The 14,218-nt window shown below is 50.1% G+C and overlaps 1 protein-coding gene across 6 annotated transcripts in view; it reads right to left on the bottom strand.

Moving 5' to 3' along the window:
• BAZ2A (bromodomain adjacent to zinc finger domain 2A) overlaps positions 1 to 13,620 on the bottom strand; it is a 31,147-nt gene extending 17,527 nt beyond the window's left edge. The window contains exons 1-2 of one of the 6 annotated variants that reach the window (XM_046660735.1): positions 13,453 to 13,620; positions 8,630 to 8,714 (exon numbers count right to left, since the gene is read on the bottom strand). The gene's annotated coding sequence lies outside the window, so the exon portion shown is untranslated. Of the gene's footprint in view, positions 1 to 7,974; positions 8,164 to 8,629; positions 8,715 to 13,452 lie in introns of those variants that run through there. The other 5 variants (XM_046660744.1, XM_046660763.1, XM_046660726.1 and 2 more) reach the window with 5 other exon arrangements.
• Positions 13,621 to 14,218: the final 598 nt, after the last annotated feature.

The raw sequence follows: 14,218 nt of genomic DNA, 5'->3' as shown, positions 1-14,218 counted from the left end.
CAAGCGCATACTAATTTGATATGTGAGACACATATCTGTCTCGATACAGAAAAAGCAACTCCTTGGGTTACTATGTTTTAAAAAGGGGCAGAAGAATTCAGGTAGAAAGATTTCTTCTCCTTTTTTTGTGTGTGTGTGAGGAAGACTGGCCCTAAGCTAACATCTATTGCCAATCTTTCTCTTTTTGCTTGAGGAAGATTGTCACTGAGCTAACATCTATGCCAGTCTTCCTCTACTTTTTACGTGGGATACCACCACAGCATGGCTTGATGAGCGGTGTGTAGGTCCGTGCCTGGGATCCAATCCCAGGAACCCTGGGCCCCCGAAGTGGAGCACATGAACTTAACCACTACGCCACTGGGCAGGCCCTAGAAAGATTTCTTTATCAAGTTCCCAAGATGAGGCAATAAGCAGACTTAGGTGATGTTTTAAAATAATGCCTTTTTTAAAAAAAACAGAAGTAAAGCTTTTCAAAGAATGAATAAAGCTGTTAAGAACATATATGACCACTGCCCAAACTCTGCAAGTCATGTTCCTGAATATGCTAGATAATGCAAATTAGACACCATTAGGTACATATGTAAATCTAAAAGTAATTCTGATCATGAAATATAACCCTGTATAGTATATGTCATGATAGCCATAAGATTTTCCAGGCTAAATACTATAATTGTCTCTACCTCATCAATTTTAATTGAAATTTTAAAAAATAAAAACAATTTGTATTTTGTTGATTTAAGGAGAAAAAGTTTTTAGGATTGACTTATCTCCCATATTCCCATCTTCACCCTTGAATAAGCAGCAGACCTAAACCTGCTATGCATCAATGAAGAAACGGAGTCTCTTTAGAGAAAGACCTCAAGGTCTTCCAGGATTTCCCTATAGTTAAGGGCCACTCCTCAGCAGTAAGGGGTCTGAAAACTAAGCATCATAAGATTACAGATTCTTCTGAAATGAAAGACATCAAGCAGGAAAGTTCATTCTCTATTCCTCTAGGGTAGGCTCCTTCCAAAGCTTACATGACAGACCAAAGAGGACATTCAGTGATTTACTTCAGAAGACCTAGAAATGCTATACCTGGAGAGCCAGTCTCAGCTGATCCTCACAGCACCCCTTCCCCAGTTTTATGCACAGCAAAACCTCCCCTGGTGTGTATGACACACACACACCTTCTTCTCCTATGTGCACTGGACTATATCCTCACTCAATGATAGGCCACAGTTCCTTATTCCATCTTCTATTTGAATCCATGAGGAAAAACTAGTGACCTTCTCCTCTCTGCGACTCTGGGAAAACACAGCATTTCCTGTCTCATAAATTACATACTAATAAGAATAAATGGATGGCTCACAGAAATCAGATAAGTAAAAGGAATGGGAAGTTATCTAGTGCCTGAGGTCTGTTTCTCCACTAGCCTCTACTGAAGAGTCATCAGGACCACAAACACGTCATTTACAAGGAGCCTCCTAGAAAGACAAAATACTCTTTGCGCTGCGCAGTGAGATCAGCACAACACAGTGGGCTCTACGTTCAAATCCCAGCTCTCCTACTGTGTGACCTTGGACAAGTTACTTAACATTGCTGAGCCTCAGTTTCATCATTAGTAAAAATTTTAGTACCCTACCTCCAAGGCTTGTGAGGATTGAGGAAATCTATATAAAGGACCTAGCACAGCGTCTGTCACCCAGCAGTCACTCAATAAAAGTTAGCTATTATTATTAGACAAAAAGAGTAAAGACTGTTTAGTTTTCAAAAGGATAATCAAGTCTAAAAGGTCAAAATATAATATAAATACAATTTAAAACCATTATCAGTATGGGAGATACTACAAAACTAGAGATGATCCTCCCAGCCTGACTTCCTTATCTGTAACTTGACTCTTGATTTCAGATGTCACTTAAATATGGGATCACAGTATGGGGATGCAAAGAAAACATGGACAGCTTCTCTGAGCAATAAACCCAGGGTTATTTCATTTTAACCTTCCTACTCAAGATACTTTTCACAATAAAGCCTGAAAGTAAATTATGCCCTCCCATCTAGAGCTAGTAAGGAGAAGAGTAAACCAAAGGAGAGTGTACCCCCTTGAACTAACACGATTTTGGCCAAATGAAAAAAGAAATCAGTCAGTGCCCAAGCCCCAGAATAGCAGACAGCTCTCATGACCAGGAAGTACAATCAGGCGAGCACCCAGCCCAGTCCCAGTAGTGAGTAAATGGATCTCTTAAGAGCCTCTCTGCTTCATTTATAAGAGTTAAGGGACATTGCCCTTTAAGCTTGAAGCAGTAAAGCTTGCCAAATAGGCTGCTTTTCTCTCAATTGCAGTTGAAAAGTTACTCCTCTGTGGACCTGTGACATGATTTTAACAGAAAAAGGCTGAGAAGCACAAAATCTTGAAATAAATATTACAGATTTCAACATAGGTGCAGGTGCCCTGACTAATCTTAACACACAGACCCTCTGAGGCTATCCCCAGAAAGACAAGATACATTACCACCATCCAGTGAACACTTTGGCAGTACCTGCAGCTCTTTGGTTCATTGTTCCCAGGTAGTATACCAAGGCCCACATATAGAGAGGTTTTCAAATTTTTTTTTTTTGGAAGAAGGAGGAGAGATTTCAAACATTTATCTTTACTAAACAGCAAATACAATTTTGCTATATAATAAGTAAATCATACGAATACATTTTAGCTCTGTCATTATGAATGTTATGAAGGGTATTTCTCAACTTTACACATTTCTGGATTCACCTACCATACTCTAATACAGTGGTTCCCAACCAGGGGTGATTCTGCCTTCAGGGGACATTATTAATGTCGAAAGGTATGCATTACTAGCATTTACTAAGTAGAAGCTAGGGATGCTTCTGAGAAGATCCTGCCAATACACAAGACAGCCCATCACAACAAAGAATTATCTGGCCTAAGATATTAATGGTGCCAAGGTTAAAAATCCTGCTCTAATACAAAAGCTGCCCCACTCTCCATTCCTACCCCACACTCTGGGGAAGCTCCAAAAGTTTTCACTACTCTCAGTCCCTGATGCTGCAAACAGGGATGCTTTGACTTTTACATCTAAAAACCCCTTCTCTGGGGCCGGCCTGGTGGCGCAGCGGTTAAGTTCGCACGCTCTGCTTCTCGGCGGCCCGGGGTTCGCTGGTTCGGATCCCGGGTGCGGACATGGCACTGCTTGGCAGCCATGCTGTGGTAGGCGTCCCACGTATAAACTACAGGAAGATGGGCACGGATGTCAGCTCAGAGCCAGGCTTCCTCAGCAAAAAGAGGAGGACTGGCAGTAGTTAGCTGAGGGCTAATCTTCCTCCAAAAAAAAAGAAAAAAAAACAAACAAACGAAAAAATAAAATAAAAACCCCTTCTCTGGCTAAACTGTCTTCCTCTACCAATACAGAGTTCCAAGTGCCAAGCCACAAAATCAACATGCCCCTTCCACAGTCAGGATAGTCCATTCTGAAGGCCCTGGCAACAATCTTCCCTTGGAACTCTGACCCAAACTAGCAGCGTATACCCACTGAGGCTCATACTCTCAAAATGTCCTTTCCTTAACCCCCTTTCCTAGCCAGGACAGTGAGGCAGGAGTAAGATGATGAAAGTAGGAAGAATATACTAAGGGGGGCTACTCAAAGGCAACTGCCATGTCCAGGCTCCTCAGGAGAACAAAAGATGATTGTTCTCTGTCACTTCTTCTAAACTATACAAGTTCTACAGCAACCGTAACATTTTTTTTTTTTTTTGAGGAAGATTAGCTCTGAGTTAACTACTGCCAGTCCTCCTCTTTTTGCTGAGGAAGACTGGCCCTGAGCTAACATCCGTGCCCATCTCCCTCTACTTTATATGTGGGACACCTACCACAGCATGGTGTGCCAAGCGGTGCCATGTCCACACCTGGGATCTGAACCTGTGAACCCCGGGCTGCCGAAGTGGAACATGCGCACTTAACCACTGTGCCACCAGGCCGGCCCAACCATAACATATTAAGTTCTACCATTTTATCTCCAGCACCTAATTTAGTGGTAAGTACATAAAAGAACCACAGGGAATATTTGTGGAACCCACAGATTGAATGAATAAATGAATAAATCTATCTTTTCTGCCACTACCAGGTTACTCATTCAGTAATGCTTGTGGGTTTTGCTCCTACTATTCTCAGAGAACCAAACAATTCAGCTTCATTCTTCAAAGACATAACAATTTCTAGAGGGAAGAGAGGCCCTATATCTTGACATATTTTAGACAGCTGTTCCCTACAGAAAATAAGGCCTGAAAACAGCGAAGAAGTGACAATGCAAAAAGGCAATATATTTAAGCTCTAAATTAGTAAAATGTTCTGCTTGATTTAACTGAACATTCAAGGTACACAGTAGATTTTAAAATATTTGTTGACTGAATAAAGGAACCACATAACAATCCAGGCTGTTTTCTGCCACAGCCCTGGTCACTTCACTGTCAGAAGACTGGAAATGCCTCTGAAATTGCAGGACACTAAAAGCCATACTCCAGAGGTTATAACAAGGTTATTTTTCCCTCTTCCAACTCGGACTGTTTCTGAGAATTTCAGCTCTAACAGTTAAGGACTCTACCATTTCCTTCAAGATGTCCCTCTCCCCCAAAAATCCTGCGCTGAGCAGGCAGGTTAAGAATCGTTTAGTGAGACAGGGTAGGGAGAGTTCAACACCAGGAGACCAAAAGTAATGAGACCACCTGTCTCTTAAGAACTCTCAAGTTTAGTTTTTTAATGAATTTTTGGAAAGGTTACATCATCCTTTTAGTCTGTAAAATGTCCCCTTAATTAATTTCTATAACTAGGAGAAGCACAAAACACTAAGTAACGTAGTAACACAATGCTACTTTTACTGCCAGAGACCCAATCCAAGAGCAATCTCCAGAGCTCTTCAAAGACAGGTGGTTTTGCAGAATTTTATAAATTTCAAAGTGATGCAAGGCCAACAAGCTGGTGAAAAATGGGCCTTCTGTGCTATGCGCAACAATGATGATAAAGTATTAATCTTGGGTTATGAGGTATATGAGGACATCCATATCCCAAGAAACAAATCAAGAAGATATGCCCCAGGAAATACCTCAATAGTTTTATACTTCACTCTACGTACTAGGACATAAAAACTTTGGCATTATTGTCTCACTGTACATATCTCACACAAGGCCAAACATCACACCACTTATTGGACTAACTTTCACACTATTTTAACAGTAAAAGAACACAGCAGACCTCTTCAGAGGTGATAAGAAAGGTCAACAGCAGCAAGACACAGTCAGTAACCCTAACAAGCTTTCTATCTCTCTTGGCAACACCTGATTCCAGAACCACAAGACTGCAAGATGAGCCTCTCAGGGCATTCTAGATTTCTGACTGGCTCTGAGGTCAGCCCACATAGTTCTCTCTATCTCTCAATTTTTTTCCTTTAGAGTGGGGCTAAAAAAAAAAAAATAAAGACCAGTCAACATTAAGAAGTCCACTTCTCTGATAGAAAAATGCATCCACTTTACAAGAAGGACATGAAAGGTTTGCTTCATTCAGCTTTCTGATCAATCATGTGTCAAACGAAGTCAATATCTACTTTCTCAAAATCAACTTCTATGTCTTTTAAAGAGTCCAAAGGAGAAAGAGTGGTCTTTCTCCCTCCTTCACTCTTTTAACCCCCAACAGAGAAAATCAATATACTATTCTGTCAGGTCCCAATTTAGGTAAACAAAGGTTGAAGAAAGGGGAACTTAAAATCAGTGTTAAATCAACCCTATCAGAAAGCAACTCAAAGGAACCAACCAGTCAAGCAGAGGGGCAAGAGAAAGGACAATGACATTGGACCTGTTTTTACTGTTTCTAGCATATCAACCCCAAGAGCCCCAGTGAAAAGAGCAATGATGTTATGTTAACAGTGATGATGCTGCTGTCACATAATCATATGTCTATCTGTTCCTATCCTGGACCTTTAAACTAGGAATCTATAATTCAAGTGGGAGTTTTGTGACTGGAAAATACTGAAAAGATTATTTAAATAGCAGGATTAAACAGTTTTCAGGATAGTCGAAATGATCTCAATACCTCATCTCTCAAAATATAAAATCCCGTGGCAAACTCATCTCTAAGCAAACCCAGTGTCTAACAAAGTGCCTGGAGACAGAGTACACACAGTCCATCACTGCATGCCATAGTAGAAATCTCCCAGAGTTATGAGGTGGGAGAAAGAGAAATCTGGACACGTGACTTTGCAAAGAACAGAGGAAAAGCTTAGCACTCTCCAAGAAGGGTAATAAGAAAGACGATGTCTTTTATGGACTGAAGAGTAAGTCATATGATAGCTAACTCTCCTAATTAGCTGGTTCTGCAGAAGATAAACCCTCCAGCACCCTATGTCAACTAACAGGTTTTCCACAGGGACTATCCTTAGGCTAGAATCACCAGTGAGGAAGAAGCCCACCATCCTACTCTGCACATCAGCCCCTACCCCAAAACACAAATCCCATTCACAGTTAAATCTTCCCCATTCCCATTCTTCTACCTCTCAGAATCGACCCTTCCTCCCATCATAAGCTCACCTGCTCAGGTGCTCTGCAATACAGAACCTGTCACACTCAAGAATATACGAAGCAGGATCACAAAAAGCCACTCTCATGCCACAAAAGATTTCAAATCTTCCCGGCAGCTCTCTATGCTGAGAGAATTTGCACCACTTGTACTCAAAGCGTAGCCCTGCTGGTGGATGACTGAGTTTGCTTCTCTATGACCTCTAGCTCAAGGGAAAAAAAAAAAAATCCAGACAGGGAGACAGAGATGCTCTGGAGGGGGGACCGGGATCAGTGAGTCAAGTGCAGTGACTACTTCCAGTTGACAAATTAAGTTTACAAGAAAAAAAAGAAAGTCAAACGAAAGGACTCTCAGACCACATGGTTGGCAGGATCCAAGCTTGCCCAGAAGGCCTCAGAAAATGAAACCAAATCTGATTAAAATGGACATTTCAAAACAAGGAGACGCAGCAGCGAACGCACAGCTGCCATTTCCCGGCCACTTCCTGCGGGAGGCTTGGGGGAGGGGCAGTTTGTGTACAGATGGAGGTGGAAGCTATCCCCCCCACCGCCCCCCAAGGATGCAAATCTCTCACTCCAATAAATCCTACAAAGGATGACTGCTATTGGCATTGCCTTCCCCTGAAAACTGGGAACATCAGGAAAGAAAGGGATGCTGCGGGATCATCTCTTCTGATACGAAAATGGGGATCCCCTTAGGTGAGGGATCCCCCTTGGAAAGTGATCCCTCTTTATTCTTCCCTTCAGACCCTAAGCCCAGCTCAAATCCGGACGCCTCAGCATCAGCCCCATCAACCTCCATCCCTGGACGGAGGATTCTCCCGGTACTGGAGGCCCCAAGCCAAGCACGGCACCACCAGCAAGGCCCTGTCCTGCTCGCCACGCTCAAGAGGACGTGCACCCATCCACCCCTCCCTGAGGGAGACCCCTGGAAGCCCTTCTACCCTCCACTCACCGTTGCCCAAACGCCCCAATCCCCACACACGGAGCGTCTCAGCGCCCAGGGAACCCCCTCACCACCCCCGGCGCTCGGGCAATCCCCTCCCCCACCCGAGGAGGTGGAGCCCCTCCCGGGGATTCCACCCCGGTCCCCCCCCAGGAGTCCTCGCCACCAGCCAGGCAGCTTCTCCGCCTCCTCATCGCCGCCGCCGCCGCCGTCGCCGAGACCTCCACGGTCCCCCCGCCCCCGCCGCCCCATCCCGGGTCTCCAGCAGCCCCGCCTGCCCCCTCTCCTCCCGGCCCCCGGGGCAGGGAGACCCCCGCCCGGGGCCGGAGCCTGGCTGGGAACGGGCCGGAGTCAGCTTCTCGCCCCAGGCGAGGCTCCAGGCGGCTCCGGAGCCTCCGTTCCCGAGGGAAGCCGCCGAGGAAAGCGGGTCTCCCTCCCTTAGGCCCCCAGCCGCAGACCCAACAGACCTGAGGCGGCGGCGTCCAGCCCGGCTCGGGGCTTGTCTCTCCCCGGGGGACGGGCGGTTCACATGGCCGCGCTCCGGGCGCCAGGAGGGGAGGGGACCGCGGGGGAGGGGGTCTGGGGTCCGGGAGGGGGGAGGGGGACGCGGCTCAACCGCGGGGCCCAAGCGGAGCCAACATGGCCGGCGGGGGAGGAGGGAGCCGAAGCCGGAGGGGGCGGGGAAGCCGCGGCCGAGGGAGAGCCGCCCTCCGCGGCCTCCGCCGCCGGGTCCTAGCGCCGGGCGTCACAGCTCCCCCGACCAGGATCTGGGTCCTAGCGCCGCGGTATCTCCCGAGCCTACCGGGCAGCTCCCTCTGCACCGTGTCTCCGTGTGGGCGGTAGTCCTGCTTCACGCTGAGCAAATTGAAAGGCGTGCCGTGGTCCCAAGGTTAACTTAAAAGACGACCAAATTTCTAGGACCACGGCATGTGCCACTCCCCTAACGGGGCGCGGGGGGGGGGGGGGGGGGGGGGGGGGGAGGAGATAATTTCAGGGGCAGTTATTTCCCAGGCTGGGTAATGGAAAAGTGGAAACATAGAAGCGGAAAGGTTAGTCAGGAAGTTCAGTCCTGGTAAAGGGATGGAGAAAGGCAAGAGTCTGCTGCGTCTGCTGCCCACTCACCTCTGTCCCGTGGGGGCAGCCTGGTCCTGCCTGGATCACCACTTTCCCGGCGACATCAGCGGGGCCCTGGGGGTCGAGAAGATTCCTGTGCACAGGAAGAGGAAGCTGGCTCTGGGCTCTGGGACCAGACGGGGAAGACCTGAGTCTAGCCTAAACCTGGTCAGAGGGTCAGGGGATGAGTGCGGACAACTGACCAGCAAGTAAGATCCCCACATGTCCACCTATAGTTCCAGTACTTTTTCTGATAGGGCTATATAACTGTGTGAGACATTCTGAAAACAGGAGAGAAAAATCTAGCGGTGGCCTAGAGTTTGGCCATCATCTAAAATGTCTATTGCAGCGCCCCAGGATGGGGAACAGTGTCATATGTTAGAATTTAGAGAATTTCTAGTTCAACCTTCTCGTTTGGCAGATGAAGGTTTTTTAAACTAAGGCCCAGAAAGGTCAACCAACTTATTCAAGGTCAAACAGTGGATAAAATGAGACTAGAAGCCAGGTTTTCTTTCCTTGCAACTCAACAGACTTTGCAGGCTTCAAGATAATTACCATTCAATTCAATGCAATGAAGTTCTACAAACAATTGCCTTAGCTGTGCAAAACTCAGGCTGAATATTCTGGAAGAGGAACAGACAGAGTGGGGATGATGAAACTTTGACAGGTTGGGAGGTCAACAATTACCTTTTCTTCTGGGGGTCTGGGGAGGAAGGAGGGGTGAAAACTGGGTAGGGACAGGGCAAGGCAGGGCCAAATACCCATCAGTCTAGATTGGATTTCCTTACACCACAGAGGAGTGGGATCTTCCTGAGTTTGGGGGAGAGGCTCCACTCCCCACTACAAATGACTCAGAGAGGCTAAGAAGGAAGCAAGCTTCAGCAAAGCCTCAAAGTGTATGGGCCAGAGGAAGAGAAGGCTAAGAGGGTTAGGAGGGTTTCTCTCCCTCTCCTGAGAAAAGTAGATTATCAGGGGGAAGGAGTAGACAGGTAGAAATCAAAACACTTTTCTCTTCCCTTTCTGAATAACAGATTTACAGGTCACCTTGGAGAAAAAAAATAAAGACCCTCAACAGTCTGCTGACCTCAAGTCCTTGAATAAATAGGGGCCACACGGGGAAGAGGGGTCCTTCCTTCTGGAAAAACCAGGAATCCAGCTAACTTCTGCTAAGGAATGCCCCCCTTCCCCAAAATGAAAAACGCAAGTGAGGAAGAGAGCTCAGGGCACGGAAGTGGCTTCCCAAAGGCCGGGGGAGAGAGCTGATAGCCTTTTTTTCTTTTCCCTTTTCCAGGGCAGATGAGGGAGAACCTTCCTACCTCCCGGCTCCAATCGTAGGGCTCGTGAGTCGGAGACAGGAGGCAGGGGTGGAGCCTGCGCCAGTCAGACGGGTGTGGCCACGCCCCTCTCCCCCACCGCACACCCACACACACCCACCCGCTGGCTCCACTCGGCTCCGGAAGAGCCGGTTACTCCTGTGCCCTACTGACTGCCCCCACCCCTTCCGAGCCCCAGGCCTAGTCTCCAGGGCAACCCCTAGGACTATCCTAGCCAGGAGCTGTTGGGAAGAGGGGTGTTGGAGAGGAGAGGGCCACCTGGGATTAGGAAAGAAAGTGGAGCATGATCCATTCTTCCCAGCCGGTGCAGAAAGACTACAATCATCTTCCTCCCTGAATGAGACCCCTCCTCATTCCATCTAATCAGAGATCTTCCTTGCTGTTAGAGGAAGGATGACGGTGGGGTGTCAATACACCCAACAGCTGGGTGTTTACTTCTTGCCAGAAGCCACCCCGGGCAGCAGCTGTGCTTCTCCCCTCATCCAGACGGCAGAGGGCAGACTGACCCCATATGTCCCCAAACATTCCTCAATCCATCAGATGTGGCCAATCGCCCACACCATCTCCCTTTAGGAAGCTACTAGAAAGGGGAAGGGGCAAATGGTCATTTTTTCAGCAACTTGTGAGAAGGGTACCTAGGGAATATCAGAACCTCTTTTAAGCCAGGCCAGCGGGTGGGTAATGAAGAGAATGGGGAGGGCGAAATGAGCACCTGCTCCCCCTTTCCCACCCTCCCTGTGTTCCTGCTGCACCACCCTGACTCTGGGGTCAGCTACCACTCTGGAGCCAGATGGCTAGGGCTGGGAGGGGAAAGAGAGAAAGGGAGAGAGAAGGGGATTCGTTTGCATCCCTCTCCCTCTCCCCCTCCGGATACTCCCGGAATTCGACCCCAAACACCACTGCTGACCACCCTTCTCCTCCCCCCAGCTCCCTCCCAGCCCATGGAACAGGACTCAGAAGAGTCTGAAGCAAATTCACACACTCTATCCTCTCATTTTGGGGGGGAAGGGGGAGTGAGAGCACAAGAAGAGGAGGCTCAGAGCTAGGGGCACAGCTGGACTTGAAGGGACAAGGAATTCCCCAATGGAAGTGGGGTGATTATTAAAGACCTCCCTTGCCCTCACTGGCTGAATGTTTCACAGTGTTAATAGGGTCCACTAGGGAGATGGCTCTCAACCCTGTAACCATTCCAACTTACCTCCCTCCCTCTCTACGTCAGTGCAAAACAGTCTGCTCCCCCTCGATATTTTGGGGAGGCTAGATTCTCTCATAACACATCAAAAGGACGATAACCCCTCCTCTTCTTCCAAGTTGGTATATGCCCCTCAGATTCAGGCACAGTCCTGTTTCAAACTCCCCAGAGAGCTTCTCCACGGTGGTCTCAGGATGGAGAAAGCCCTAATTTCCTTAGGGGTGGGGACACCCTTTGCATCTGAATAGAGAAGGCTGGGCTTCCCTTGCCTTCCCTACCACCCCAATACCCTTAGAGACTTAGTCGCAGCCCCTCACCCATTATCCCTAAATAGCGCCTTACGCCCAGAATCACAAGATTCTGAGTGCACCCCGCTCCGGGATTTCCCTGACTCTGGGGTAGGAGCGATCCTAGGCTGGACTAGCTCACCCCAGGCCCAAGAAGAGGGCTTTTTCATCTGTGCTGGTTGGCGGGTGCCGAGGTCGGACCCCCAGACTCCGTGAGAGATGGGGTGAGGTGAGGGGTACAGAAAAGCGTTTGATGATACTTAGTTGAACTTGAAGGGCTAAGCGGAGCAGGGCCCAAATGCGACTATAGTCTATGCTTACCCCCTCCCCCCTAGCCTCCCTTACTACGGGGAAGGAGAGGAGTTGGGGTGGCGGTTATTCCCCCTCCCATTGGAGGTTAGGATGGCGTGGGAAAGCGCTGGTTCCAGAGGGGAGGAGGCGAAACCCAGACCGCGGGAGATTTTTCTGGTGAGGAAGGCGCGGGGGAGGGGGCGATCCCGGATCCAGAATAGGAGGGGTACCCGAGAGATGTTGGCCGAGAGGCATGAGAAGCCTCCGGATTCCGGTCGCAGAGGACAGGGGAGAAATGGGCGACTAGATAGCGCGGAGGAGAGAGGAAGGGCAGCTCCCGCAGGGGGAGGGTCAGATCCTGAGTCCCAGGCAGCGGGGATCCCGGGGCAGGGGACGGCAGGGGCGGCCTGCACGGGGACTCTGGGACCGGACGTGGGTGCCGGGCCTCACCTGGAGCAGGGCCGGGCCGCGGGCGGCGGCGGCGGCGGCGGCGCAGGTGGCCGAGCCGGGCGGCGGCGGCGCCTCCTCCTCCAGCCCTGGGCCGGCGGCGGTGGAGGGGGGGGGGGGTAGCACTTAAAGGGGCAGGAGCTACTGGGGTAAGGACGAGCGCTCGGGTAAGGGCTGTCGCGAAGAATCCGCTGGGGGAGGGGGAAGCGGGTGGCGTCTCCTAGGGGCCAGAACCAGGAAGGATCCCAGATGGAGGAAGAGAACACATCCCAGGAAGAAGAGACAGAAACTTCTGCAGTGAAGTGGGGGATGGTGGTGGGTCCGAACTGGAGGACTTGGGAGAGCTCCGCCCGCGCTCCCGGGGCACCGGCAAAGATCTCTTCACAAAGCAAGGCCAGGGAGGCAGTGAGAGTCACAGGACTGCAAAGAGGAGTAGGGGTGCCAGAGAGGGAACTCAAGGCCGAGCCTGCTGGGGTTAACGCACAGCGGCCCTACTAGGTGAACAGGTTCCCTGTTTCACCTCTTCAGGGCCCCATCCCTACAGCTGCGGAAAGGCACAGCCTCTTTCCCCTAGCACTGCTCAAGTTTAAAAGCCTCTGGAATCAGGAAGCCACGAGGGCAAAGACCTCCTAGGCCTTTCAAGCTCAATCCTGCCTCTCAGTGTTCTCAGTGACTGGAGTGTGGGGGGCCGCCAATAGCAGCCCTAGTAAGGCTGATGTGGGACCGTGAGAATCGGCTTTATTCTAATTCAGTTTTCCCCCAACCACCACCACCCTTGCAGCAACCTCTGGGGCAACAGGAAGCAGCTGCTCGGTGCAGCCCCCACCTGGTGGTGGGTCAGGGTGGGGGAGGAGACAAGACAGGGACTTAAAAGGCCTAGGAGGAAAATAGGGGGAGAAGAAGCACCTTAAAACCCTCCAACACGACCAAAAGTGGGCTTTACTTTTTGGGAGGAGGCCAGCAGTGAATACTGTAAAATATGACTTGAATCCCAGCAGCTTAAATGGGGAAGAGCAGGGGCTGGGGGCTGGGGTGGGGGTGTGAGGTAGGGAGAGTCCCGACCTAAGGTGCAGAGTCTCAGACTCTTCCTTGGAGCTGGGGCTTGCCAATGCTCACGATCTCTTGATCGACAGCTTCACCAGCTGAGCCCCTGTAACCCCGTTTCCCCTCCTTCACCCCCCAAAAGAGCAAAGGTTAGGCCCCACCCCTGCTGAGTCAGCCAGGGAGGGAGGGAGGCAGGCATCCCCCAGGCCTTCCCCGGGGGCTGGTCCTCATACTTACCCATGTCAGGCTGGCAGGGCTCCAAGGCTGGGACCACCCAGCTCCTCACTGTCCTTGGTTCCCCCTTCACGTAAAGGCTGGTGTTAGATCCTCCCAAACTGTGAGCTGGGAACTAGCACGAATCAAAAAGCCAATGTATGCTTCCTGCGAACCACAGCCTGAACTGCTGTAGGGTGATGTCCCTGTGTGACAGACTGGGGTGGGGAGGGAGGAGGGAAGGGCGGGGCTTTCTCTGGGTGGAGAGGGAGGAGGAGGCGAGGACAGGGCAGAACCAGGAGAAATATGGAGGAAGGTTAGATCTGTGTTGACACTCCAGTGGCGTGATAGAACAGAGTGGTAAAGGGGGAAGGAAATAAATAGTTGCAGCTCGTGAGAGGGAGAGGGTTCTGGATGAATGCTGAGAGACAGGAACGTGTGGGAGGGAGGGAGGAGGGATACAAACGACCTTTAGGATCACAGTTCCCAGGTCTGCGTCTGAGCAACCTGGGAAACAAAGCGGAAAGGGCTGACCCACACCCTGGGGCTCTGCACCAGCTTCTTAGGCACTCGAGAGTCGGGACCTAGAGGAAATGCCCCCACCCCCAGAACTCAGCATTCCCAAATTCAGGCTTTTCTGGAAGCAAACTACCGGGCACAGGCGGCTCAGGGGCTCCACCTTCCGTCCAGATCATGACCCAGGAAAGACTGGTGCCAAGGACGTCGTAGGCAGATGGGAGGAAACTTAGAGGCCCCTACTCCACCCCTGGCGCCTCTCCCAAGGCCCCTC

This window comes from Equus quagga, chromosome 1 (genome assembly GCF_021613505.1).
Source record: "Equus quagga isolate Etosha38 chromosome 1, UCLA_HA_Equagga_1.0, whole genome shotgun sequence".
In the NCBI taxonomy this organism is placed as follows: Eukaryota; Metazoa; Chordata; class Mammalia; order Perissodactyla; family Equidae; genus Equus; species Equus quagga.
Note: the sequence above shows the minus strand (reverse complement) of the source record. Positions and strands in the feature narration are given on the sequence as shown.